Source organism: Cavia porcellus, unplaced genomic scaffold, assembly GCF_034190915.1.
Source record: "Cavia porcellus strain 051 isolate PalLab524CR breed Dunkin Hartley unplaced genomic scaffold, mCavPor4.1 scaffold_6, whole genome shotgun sequence".
Lineage (NCBI taxonomy): Eukaryota > Metazoa > Chordata > Mammalia > Rodentia > Caviidae > Cavia > Cavia porcellus.
In genome coordinates this window covers 4,705,035-4,717,279 of record NW_026947489.1, presented here as the reverse complement: position 1 = coordinate 4,717,279, position 12,245 = coordinate 4,705,035, and the positions used below count along the sequence as shown (strand labels likewise).

The 12,245-nt window shown below is 42.9% G+C and overlaps 1 long non-coding RNA gene across 1 annotated transcript in view; it reads left to right on the top strand.

Annotated features, from left to right (window-relative positions):
- LOC101789269 (uncharacterized) overlaps positions 1-11,588 on the top strand; it is an 872,528-nt gene extending 860,940 nt beyond the window's left edge. Inside the window, exons 9-10 of the long non-coding RNA XR_010047764.1 lie at positions 7,677-7,790; positions 8,029-11,588. This is a non-coding gene — a long non-coding RNA (uncharacterized LOC101789269). The remainder of the gene's footprint in view (positions 1-7,676; positions 7,791-8,028) is intronic.
- Positions 11,589-12,245: the final 657 nt, after the last annotated feature.

The following is a 12,245-nucleotide window of genomic DNA, read 5'->3' as shown; positions in this document are numbered from 1 at the left end:
CATATATAAACTTCATGTAAGAGATTAAAAAATGTCAGTCTCTGACACAAATGTGTTAACACTTATGTTGTCTTTTATTCTGTGTGTGTGTTTGTGTGTGTGCTAGGTGTACCTTCCTAACAGACGTGAATTGATATTTCATTGTGCGTTTCATTTTCATCTCATAATAATGAATGAACCTGAACATTTTTTGGTGTGCCTTCTTCATACCTTCTTTGTATACCTTATCTTCTTTGGAATACTCTTCGTTATTTGCTGATTTTATAAGCAGGCTGTTTGTTTTGTGTTATCTTCTGCTTTGAGGAACTGAGTCTGGCCAGTGTTGGCGGGCTGGCCTGCATCTCCTGAGCTCCATGTGAGGGAGATGCTTTTCAGTTGTAGGAAATGAGTACACATCTGATATTTTCCTCACTGGCTCTGAACATGTGCCACTACAGGATATGTGGTTGGCAAGTATTTTCTCCAATCTGTGGGTCTCCTTTTCACCGTTTTGATTGTGTCTTTAGATGTGCAATGGATTTTAGATTGATGTATTTCCATTCTTGTATTTCTTTCCTTCTTTAGCTTTATCACTCAAGAAACCCTTTCCACATTTAATACTGCAAAGCAAAGCTTCTCCTCCTTAGAGTTTTACAGAGCTAGCTATTTTATTTTATTTTTTTGAGTAATGCCTGTTTTTATTTTAGAACAGGGTTACACCAAGCTGTTAAATTTTCCAGGTTAGACTCAAACTTGTAATGTACTTGCCTCAGCCTCTCTTAGTGCTGAGTTTAGAAGCTTGCATCACCATGCTGGGCTCAAGTTAATTTTTCTATATGATGTAACAAAAGCCCTGGTGGGGAGAATGGGGGGAGGAAGAGATAGGATAGAAGAAATAAAAAAAATGAGACACGGAGATCATAACTAAAAAGTTTTACTTTATGGGGCCAGAGATATAGTTCAGCAGCACAAGCTCCTGCCTGGAAAGCGTTAGGATGAGTTGGATCCTGGGTACCAAAAAAAATTATATCTTGTACCTTTAAGAAGACCACAGCCTACAGGAAACAGTGGAAGTTGCCCATGTACAGATCAGCATTCCTTTGGTTAAATTTAGACTCCTTCCCTACCGGACTCATCACACCCCAAATTCCTCACGTACACTAAACCCATAAAGTGGCTTAACTGAGAAACCAGGGAGCAGGAACCTGTTCCCAAGATAAAAGAGCACACTGAACACACCCAAAGAATGTTTAAATTTCTAGCATTCAGAGGGAAGGAGAAAAACAGCAGAGACCACCAGGTTTATGTAAGGGCAACATGGGATGGAATTTACTGTGCCTGGGCATAGGCAGAAGCGAGATAAGACATGAAGGAAGAATAGAGGGAAATGTGTCTCCTTTTATGGGGTGGACAGAAGGCAGGGGCCGTGGGGCAGGAAGATCCCAGTAAACATCTGTGGCCAAAGTTCTCTGGCTGCCTTGTATCTCAGTGGGCAGAGTCCTTGAACAGTCCAGTGTAAATTCTAGGGTGTCTCCAGATGTCCCCCGGACCTGAAAATTCCTGGTCCTATCTTATCTCCTTTCCTGTGTTTGTTGATGACGCTTTCGGTGTGGTACTGAACCTAGGTCCTTGCTGGAGCTGAGCTCCCTGTAGACAGCAGTGCTTCTGCTGAGCACCAGCCTGGGGCCTGGGGGAGTCGGGTCCAATGGACTCAAACATACAAAACTACTGATTGAGGGGGCGAAATACCCATAGCTATAGAATGGGCTAGCACTCTTACAGGGGTGGCTCCTTTCCCCAGGCTTTTCTGTCTCTTCAAGAAAGGAGAAATGGGGCTGGGGCTATAGCTCAGTGCCTGCCTAGCAATGCGAGGTCATGAATTCAGTCCCCAGTAGGGAGATACAGAAAGACGGACAAACAGAAAAAAAGAAAGTAAATGTTCTGAGTTCCAAACTGAAATGTGCCTCACCCCTCTGAGAGCCTTCACTCTGCTCATTTTTGTCTTTTCCCTGTGTATTTCAGGCTGGCCTTGAGCTCACTTTGTAGCCCAAGCTAGTTTTAAACTCACAACAATCCTCCTGCCTCAGCCTCCCAAGTGCTGGGATTACAGGCGGGCTCCACCACACCTGGTTTGCACTCTGCTCTTGAGTGCATCCTAAATCTCTAGTAAACCCTTCCTGAGAATTGTTACTGCTGCACCCTAAAGTTCCCTCCCATGCCCACCAACAGCAGTCAGCAAACCTGCTACAATACAGTGGGTTACATTTTTTTCTTTCTTTCTTTCCTTTGGGTGTTTTTTTTTTTTTTTGAGATAGGGTCTCCCTGTGCAGTTCACACTGGTCCTGAACTCACTGTGTAACCCAGGCTACCTTTAACATGCAGCAATCTCCCTGCCTCAGACTCCTGAGTGCTGGGATTACAGGCATGCTCCACACTTGGCTTTCTTTAATTATTTGAGACAAGGTCTTCCTATGTAGTTCAGGGAGTCTTGAACTCACTTCTAGCCCAGGCTGGCTTCAAACTCAGTGATGCTCCTGTCTCAGCCTCCCCAGTGCTGGGATTAGAGGTGTGCACCACCATACCATGTATTTCTCCTTTCAGGGACCCTCAGAACCAGTCTGGTGAAAGGCCTGAGGTCACTGGTCTTTTGTTTTGATTTTGTGGTAATAAGGATTGAACCCAGAGATGCTCTTTTTAATTTAATTTAATTTAATTTAATTTAATTAATTGTCAAGGATTTAGCTCAGTGGCACAAGTGCCAGCTTGGCAAGTGCAAGGCTGTGAATTCAATCCCTGGTATCAAAAAAGTAATTTATTTAGGTTTTATTTTTGTGCCAGGGACGGAACACACGATCTCGTGTTTACCAAGCAAGCACTTACACTGTTGAACTAAACCCCCAGCCACTATTTAGGTCTTTTTTGAGACAAGGTCTTGCAGTGCAGTCTGGCCGAGCTCACTTTGTAGCCCAGGCCGGTCTCAGACTTGCAATGATCCTCCTGCCTCAGCCTCCTGAGTACTGGGTTTACAGGCATGCGCCACCATGCCTGGCTGAGATGCTCCTTTTTAATTTTTCTGTTTTTAATGTATTAGCTATATCCACAGCCCTGTTATATTTAAATTTGAGTCCGAGGGGGCTGGGAGTTTAGCTCAGCGGTATACACGCCTGCCTTGCAAGCAGGCAGTCATGCGTTCAATCCCCAGTACTGATAAAAAGGAAAAAGACATAAAATAAATAAATAAAGTTGAGTCCGAATCTCCCTGCACTGCATAGGCTGACCTGGAACTTTCTGCATCAGCCTCTGAGTAGTTTGTATTACAGGTACCTGCCACTGCTCTCAGTTCTAATTCATTATTTTCTTGTGGACACCCAATTTCCCAACACCTCATTTGGAAAAGAGATCCTGGGACCAGGGATTTAGCTCAGCAGCATAAGTGTCTGACTGGCAAGTGCAAGGTCATGAGTTTGATTCCAGGTATCAGAAAAAGGAAAAGAAAAGAATTCTGCACGAGGAAAGGAAAACAAATTCCTTTCTGCATTATTGGTTTTGGCTCCTCTGCCAAAACCCTTTGCCCACATGTGGTGGTCTGTGTTTGTGCACTCTATTGCTCTCCGTGGGTGTACGGAGGGACTTTACCTTCCCTGTGAATGGGTGAGCTCCACTTCCTAGGCAAGTACTGTGCCACAGAAATTCGTCCCCAGTGTCCAGAGCAGACACCACTTCCAGGGAGAGAGTCCAGTGGTGCTGTCTACCAACCTGCTGCAGGAATACTAGTGCCAGAGCAGGGAGCCTTACATGTTGGATATGTTTAGTGAAAAGGTAACTCCAAGACAGGAAAGGACCCCCACGCCCGTAGCAAGAACTAGCACAGGTAGAGAGAGCTCCCCCCGAAACCCGCTTCCTGATGCCCGTGCGGCTGGGCACCGTGGCTTTCCAGCTCTTTCCCCTTTACTGACTGCTGGGAGCTCTCCATATGCCGCCTATTTGTTACTGAAACACATTGCTAAGGGTTCTGCTTTCTTATCTTGTCTTTTATGTGCTTTTACCAGACGTGTTTCTTGAAGATTTTTTTCTGGACCTTTTGCTCTGGTATAGATAATAAATTCAAAGGCCAGAAAGTTAAACAAAAGTCACAGAGATGAAACAGTTGAAAAATCCCTTTTCCACCCTTATCTTCTGGCTTTCTTCTATGATGTCAGGTCCTTTTTGTATCATCTTTTCTGATCAGTTCTTCCTTTCCTCTGTTACTTATTTCAGAACAGTTTTAAATAGTACTGAAATATTTGAAATATTGGATGTACCTCACACAAAATCTACCCTACAATGACATTTTATACTAGTTTGGTACATTTGTTAGGATGAATGTGCCGCTATTGGTAGACACATTATTTTTTTATTTGGTAGACACATTATTAACTAAAGTTCCCAGCTGATTCAGATAGCTTTGGTTTCTCCAGGATGTCATTTTTCTGATCCTGAGTCTAATCCAGGATATCACATTACATTTAGCTTCCTGCCCTGCCTCAGGCCTCCTGGCCATGCCAATAGCTCAGGCTTTGTTTTTGATGTTCTTAACCATTGTGATTACTGGTTAGATATTTGTAAAAATCTCTCTCCTTAATGACTTTAAAACACTTACCTATAATTCAGATAGACAAAATTTCACACTTTTCATTCTTTTCCTGTTGTGCTACAGACTGAATGCACACACCAGCATACTTTACCACTCAGCTATGTGCTGAGACCAGAATTCACAGTTTTAAATCACACAGTGCTTTAGTATATGGATAGTGTTTTTGGACCATCCTTATAGCTGGGCTTTGTCGCACATGCCTGTGATCCCAGTGTGCTGGATGCTGAGGCAGGAGAATCATCATGAATACAAGGCCAGTTTTGGCTACATAGTGAGACCTCGCTTAAAAAAAAGAAGAAGAAGAAAGCCACCTCATAACCATTAGCAATCACTCCTTATTTGCTGTTTTTCCATCCCCTGAGAATGATTAAAACACTTTTTGTCTGTGTGGGTCAACCTATTTTAAACATTTTGTATAAATGAAGTGAACTGGGGCTTGCATTTTTCACTTAGCATATATTCACAGTACATTCACATTGTTTTACACAAATATAGCATATTTATCTTTCTTTATTGAGGCAGGGTCTCACTATTGTAATGCACAATGCCCTTGACCTTTATGTATCTCAGGCTAGCCTCAAATTCATGGCAATCTTCCTGTCTCAGCCTCCCAAGTGCTGGGTATTTATCCTTTTATCAGTTCATGGATTACTGAAGTATTTCTAAATTTTGATTATTATGAATAAGGCTTCTCTGGAATTTCATGTACATGTTTTTGCATGGATGTGTTTTTTTCTTTTCATTTGGGAATATTAATATCAATTGTAGTTCTTATGCTGACTGAATTTTATTTTTAACCTTGCCAAACTATTTTAAAGTAGGTGTAATTTCATAATTCTGTTAGAATGTATGAAGGGTTCAATTTCTAGCTTTTTAATTTCCTCCACAATTACAATGAATCCTTCTGTCTCTGTCTCTGTCTGTCTCTTTCTGTCTCTCTGTCTCTCTGTCTCCCTCCCTCCCTCGCGTCTATCTGTTTTGTTTTGTGGCTGAGCCTAAAACCCAAGGTCCTATGCAGACCACAGAAATATGCTAGATGCTCCAGGCATGCTCATGCCCCTCTGTAATCCCTGCACTCAAGAGACTGAGGCAGGAGACTCACCTCCAATCTGAGGCCAGTCTGGGCTACACTGTGAGTGCAAGTGTGAACTGTCTAGTGAGATCCAGTCTCAAAACCCACCCCCCAGTGAAAAGGGAGGAGAGGTATGCTAACCCTGAGCTTTGCCCCCACACCCCTCTGTTATTATTTTTTTGAATTCGACCCTAGGAGTATCTCATCATGCTTTTCATGTGTTTTCCCCTGAAGACACGGATGATATGTATCTTTTCTTGGGCTGATTGGCCATTTATTTACATAAGGTCTTGCTGTGTAATTCAGGCTAGCCTGGAACTTTCTATGGAGCTCAGGCTGGCCTTCCTACTGCACCCCCACACCAGAGGTTAAATTCCTCCTTTTCAGGGGACTCTGAGACCCGATCTAGTAAAAGGCTGAAGTCATTGTTCTTTTGTTTCTGCTTTATGGTACGGGGGATTTCCTGGGTATTTGTAAAGCTTTTGTTTTGATAGATGGTCATTTAAATTCTGGGACCACTTGAAAAAAACAGGAAGTCTTTTTGATAATTCTTTGCTTATTCTAGACATGAATAATACTATAGCCCAAGAACTTTATGAGTGGCAAATACTTTCTCCCATCCTGATTTTTGTCTTTTTACTTCCTATAAAATGTCCTTTGAAGAGCCACTGTTTTTATGTTTCCTTTTCTTTTGAAGGGATGGCCTCACCATGCATAGTTCACTCTGGCTGGCATTGAATGCCCTGTGGAGCCCAGGCTGGCCTCAATTCTCAGGGTGCCTCTAGGCTCAGACTCCAGATTACTGAGATTACGAACCTGCACCTCCAGGCCTGGCAAGCACAACTTCTTTTACCTGTGATGCAATCCAATTTATTTATTATTTTTGGTTGCTTGTGTCTGAAAAATCATTGTCTCATCCTAGTTCCTAACAATATACATTTTGGTTTCTAAGTGATTTATATTTTAAGCTGTTCAGGTAAGACCCATTTTAAAAAGTCACTGTTGTATATTTGGGGATGTAGAGGTTCTGATCAGTTTGCAAATGGTTCAGTCTGTATTGTGTGGAGATTCACTTCACACTTGGTATCCTTTAAACTCATTTTTAAGCATATGGCCTGGGGTAAAAGGTTTACTTGGGAAACAACACAATAGCTAGATGATACAGCAGGACCTTGCATCATTTTTATGGCAAAATATACTGGCAAAAATCGCCTTTTCTGTATCTTTTTACTCTCAAATTGAAGAATAGCATGAACTGCATAGTAAGATCCTGTCTCAAAAAAAAAAAAAACCAAAAAGTCGAAAGAAAAGAAGCCCCCCACCCTCGCAAGAAAAAAGACCCCAGACCTGTTATGGGACTCAAGTTTTTCTCTTTGAAGAAATCAGTGCAGTTGACTTTGGACCACATGTAAGGCTCAGGGCACCCATGATGCTCTTCTTACAGTCCAAAGGTCATTTCTTAAGTCAGTAGAGCGCACACGAGATTATGAGGAAGGGAGTCATAATTATAACAGGGAGATGAGCAGAGTACGACACAGAGGTCTAAAGCACAAGATGATCAAGTACAGTGGAGCCAGGGATTCCATATAATTGTACTGGGGTACTATGTATATTTTAATGACAAAAGAATATCATGATCTGTGATGAAGTTCAAAGCCCTAAAATGAAATAAAAGGTAGAAACAATTCTCTGTCACATCCAAGGAGAACCCGAGGCAGGATTATATGCGCACAGTTGGGGTGCCTTGGGGTGAAAAGGGACATTGGGAAAAGCTGGGGAAATTCAGTAAGACCAGAGAACAAGGGTGAGAATAAGCATTGCCCAGGTCTTACTTCAGCTGAAAGTCGATTGTAATATTCCTTGCAATTCTGAGAGCCAGCGCCTTTCTACACTGTTCACAGTGTGTATCAGGCCCCGTTCTAAATTTGTTTCTTGCTTCATTTGTTTCTCAAAAACTCGTGTGATATACACACAATCCTTTTAACTTTGCAGAGAAGGAAAGCAGTGGTCAAAATTAAGTGACATGGCCAAGTAAAAGCACAGCCTCGGACCACAGAATTCCAATCAAAGGAGTCAGCATCTCATTGCAGTTTCCTCGTTATGGAGGTGAGTATCTTTCATAATTTGTCAATATAAAAACAAACATTTACATACTATGCTTTCAAAGTTTAATTTCACGTTTTGCTTTCTACTGGCTTCCCACAGCAGAGTAAATTTTCATGTTGCTTTATACAAATATATGAAAAGGACATACTGGAAATTGCAAGTTTTTCTGTAAACCAAAAATGATTGGATTCTGAGTGTTTTTCAAGCTTGGGTTGAGTCCTGGCCTCACCTCTTCCAGGCAAGCACTCCGCCAGTGCCCTCCACCATCAGTTCCAATGCAGAGACCGTTTGCACGGTTGCAGCGAGGCCGGCGGGGTCTGGCGTGGAGTGGGAGGAGCGGCCGCGGCCGGTGCGTTTGCGGGGCCAGGAGCTCGCATGCGTGCGTGCAGCCTGCGGGCCACCGCGGAGGACTCAGCTCGCTGGCTGAACGGGGAGCCCAGGCCGAGGCCTCGGCTCCGCCGCCCGGGCTGAGCTCGGAGCATCGGGCTGGCTCCCTTGCCGCGGCTTCGCGCCGGAACCTTGCCGTGCCGCGGGGGTGGGATTCGGGCTGGGGTTCCCAGGGAGGTATGCATGCGGGCTGAGACCCGTGTCCCCAGGACGAGGGGCCCTAGAACTGGCTCCCCTTAGAGGCTGGGTTTTTTTTTGGTTGCAGAATATATTTATTGAGAGAAAGAAAGCTTCTATCCAAGAGAGAGAGAGACACAGCAGGCCCCAATGGGTTGCCCTAGACGTTTTATTCATTTATTTATTTTTGAACAGGAAAGTTTTTTTTTTTTTTTAAAAAAACATTTTATTCAAACATAAAAAGAAAGAAAAAAAGAAGAAAATACCACAACAAAATTGTAAAGTACGCCAGTCAGGAGGAGCAATGGGACAGACATTGCCCGTGGGCCCCTGATGTTTTAAAGCTGTATCCAAAGCTGCTTTGCGTTTTGGGCTTTCCTGTTTTATCTTGCTATGCGCAACCCAGCTCCTCACTTCACAGCAGGGTCTGTAGCTCCTTGCGGTGCAGCCACCCCAGCCCACCCCGTCACATGTGGCCTCTGATTTCTGCTTTCCAGATGTGATGACTTCACTGTTATGCTGACATCCATGAAGACTTGAGGGTCCTCCTCAGTCTCCCTCTCTTTTGCTCCCCCTTTTCAGGCTGTCCTGGAACTCCCCTCCCCAGGTAGCCCTGCCTGGCCTCCAAGCAGAGTGCTGGCGTTACATGTGTGTGCCATGACACCTAGCCTTAGATGAATTTTTACATTATTGCTTCTGATATTTTTTATCTTTTACTATTTATGCGTGTTGGTTTCTGAGCAAGGGACCTTAAAAGTTTTTTTGAAACTTTATAAGTTTGTTTCCTTAAAGGAATTCATCATAGGCATTAAGATCTTTGAATAAAAATTGCTCCTGGCACTTAGAGTTACCTTGTTCTCCTGTTTGGGGCAGTGTGGCAGTTTCCAGTTTCTTTTTGTGTGTGTGTGTGTTTTTCCTTTTTATCATTACCAGAGATCGAACTCACGACTGCCTGCTTGCAAGGCAGGCGCTTATGTGCTGAGCTAAACCTCCAACCCCTTAGTCTCCAGTTTCTAAGGAGGGCCTACAGAATTTTCCCTTACCACCCACTGTGTTAAGGCAAGACAGCATTTGTCAAGCAGGTATGGCAATCCTGGCTACCTGTTGCTGGCTGGCGCACCTGGCAGTTCCCCGAATCTGACAGCACAGTGCAACACCTTTCACTTGTCAGAGGGAGAGACTGAAATCATTCATTGCTTTTGCTAAACCAAAATTATGGGGGAAAAGACAAAATAATTTTGAATATTGCTTGAAAGAATTGCAACTTACCTGTTAAAACTAATTTCAACTGGACATGGGAGCACATATCTGTAATTCCAGTACTCCTCAGGCTGGGGCAAGAGGACCTTGGGGAGTTGGAGGCCAGTCTGGGCTACAAAATGAGTTCGAGGCCGGCCTCAATTTCATGGAAAGACCTTGTCTCAAAACAACAACAACAAAATTTAAAATACTAATTACCATTAATTTGTTTCTTCCAAAGTTATAAAGGCAAATACTGCTTTCCTTAAAACTTCAAAGAAAAAAAAGGAGAAAATAGAAGGGGAGAAGAAAAGAAACTGGAAAGATAATTTAAGAGAGGAAGGGTACAATGGGCTAACAAAAGTGTTAGGGAGGCTGGGTATCAGACAGGTGATATACACATGAAAATGTCACAATGAAATTCATTAGTTTGCACAGTTTCCATGGGTAAATAATTAAATAAAAATTCAGTTGTCAATTTTATGGGTACTTTAGGATGTATATGTGCTTGCATCTTAATGTAAAATGCTAGAATAACTTGTCATATGTAAAGTTTATCTTTGGCAAGTTATTGTTGACCTTTGATTGATTTAAATTTTTTTTTGTCTTTTTCCTTTTTTATCGGTACCAGGGATCAAACTCATGACTGCCTGCTTGCAAGGCAGGCGCTTATGCCGCTGAGCTAAATTCCCAGCCCCAATTGATTTAAATTTTTACTGAGTGTCTGTGTACTTTATAGCTCTCTCTTTTTTTGTTGGCACTGGGACTGAAACTCAGGACCTTGTGCTCACCAGGCAGGCACTTATCCCAGCCTCCTTTTTGTCTTTTTTGAGACAGGGTTTCATTATGCTGTGCAGGCTGGCCTTAAACTCCCTTCATAGTCCAAGCTGGCCCGGAGCTCACAGCAAGCCTCCTGCCTTAGCCTCCCCAGTGCTGGGATTATGGGTGTGTGCCACCAGATCTAGCTCAGTACTAGGTCTTTTTGGAATTTCCTGTGATTAAGGGTGAAAGTTAGACCCCTATGCTGGTATTAAAGGAAAGATGTTACTTTGTAGCCTGGTTTAGTAACAGAATTTATAGTGTCACCTTGTTCTCTCCTTGAATCTGCTCAGAGCTTCCTTGTAATACTTCCCCATTTACATCTTTATTATCCTCCTTTTTTGCTCTTGTAATGTTTATTCTCCAGTTTCACATTTAAGTTATAATGGCTTCTAAGTTAATCTGTTTCATTTGTTATCCTGCTCACTTAGTTTTAGGGAAAATACTTGATATAAATGGATTGATTGCAAGTGCACGGCCTCAGGGCCTGTTTAGCTCAGTAGTTTCTAGTGCCAGCCCAGTAAGCTTGAAGTCACTGGATCCCCGCTACCAAAAAATAAAAACAGGGCCAGGAATGCAGCAGCGCAGGCCTGACTGGCTAGCTGGCTAGCATGGGCCCTGAGTTTGACTGTCATTGCTACCAAAATAAAGCAAGTGCACTCCCACTGTGAGAAGTCAGTGGAGGCCGCAATCTTGTTTCCTCCGGTGGGTAACTATGGCCCCTGTGCCTTCCTGTCTTTCTCTCCATTTTCTTGGCTCAGAGCCGGGAAGCTTAATGTGGGTTACAGGCAGCCCCTAAGTGGATCATACGTGGAGGCGCCTTTCCTCATACAGTCTGAACAGTATGTGGGCATTCATGTCCTCTTGGTAGATCTGGGGAGGTTTCACCTTGGAAATTAGAGATTTTTCTTTTGTTAGTAAAGTGTAGATTGTTGGAATTTTGTATGATCTTTTATTTTTTCTTTATTCTTGATATTTTAATAAACTTTGGGTGTTTTTTGAGACAAGGTCTTGCTGTACGGTTCAGGTCTTGAGATCACTATGAAGCCCAGGCTGGCCTCGAATTTGGTAATCCTGAGTGCTGAGATTACAAGTGTGCACCACCACACCAGGCCAAGCTCTTCAATACATTTTTGATGTAAAGCATATTAAATGCATGTAAGTATTTAATTGAGTGTTCCCATTAGCTTTAGTCAGTTTCTTTGTTTCTTTTTTTTATCAGTACCGAGGACTGAACTCACGACCTGCGCTTGCAAGGTAGGCACTTACGCTGCTGAGCTAAATCCCTAGCCCCTTGTCAGTTTATTTTCAGAATAGAAAAGTGTTTTGTGGGGGCTGGGGATCCCTGGTACCAATAAAAACGAAAAAGACAAAAAAAAAGAAAAAGAAAAATGTTTTGTGGGTTGGGATGGATTTAACTCAGTGGCAAAGCTCCTGCCTGGCAAATACAGGGTCCTTAGTTCAATTCCTGGTACCCAAAACAAACAGACTTTTTGGAGTTTTTTTTTTTGAGGCAGGACCTTGATATCTAGCTCAGGGTGGCCTTGGACGTACTATGTAGCCCAGGCCGACAGCAGTGCTCTCACCTCAGCCTCCTGAGTGCCGGGGTCATAGAACTATGCCACCACACTCTTTAGAATATCTTAATGGCTTGATTCGGGAGCAGTTATTATGGGCATACCACTTCAGTTTTTCCTTAGCTGATTAATTTTGTGTCATTTTTGTTTTGGGGAAAGTGCAATGATTGAAAAATACTGTGATGCTTAAATTAAAACTTATTAAAACCTAACCACATTGCCAAGATTCACGGGATAAGGGGGAATGTTTTGAATG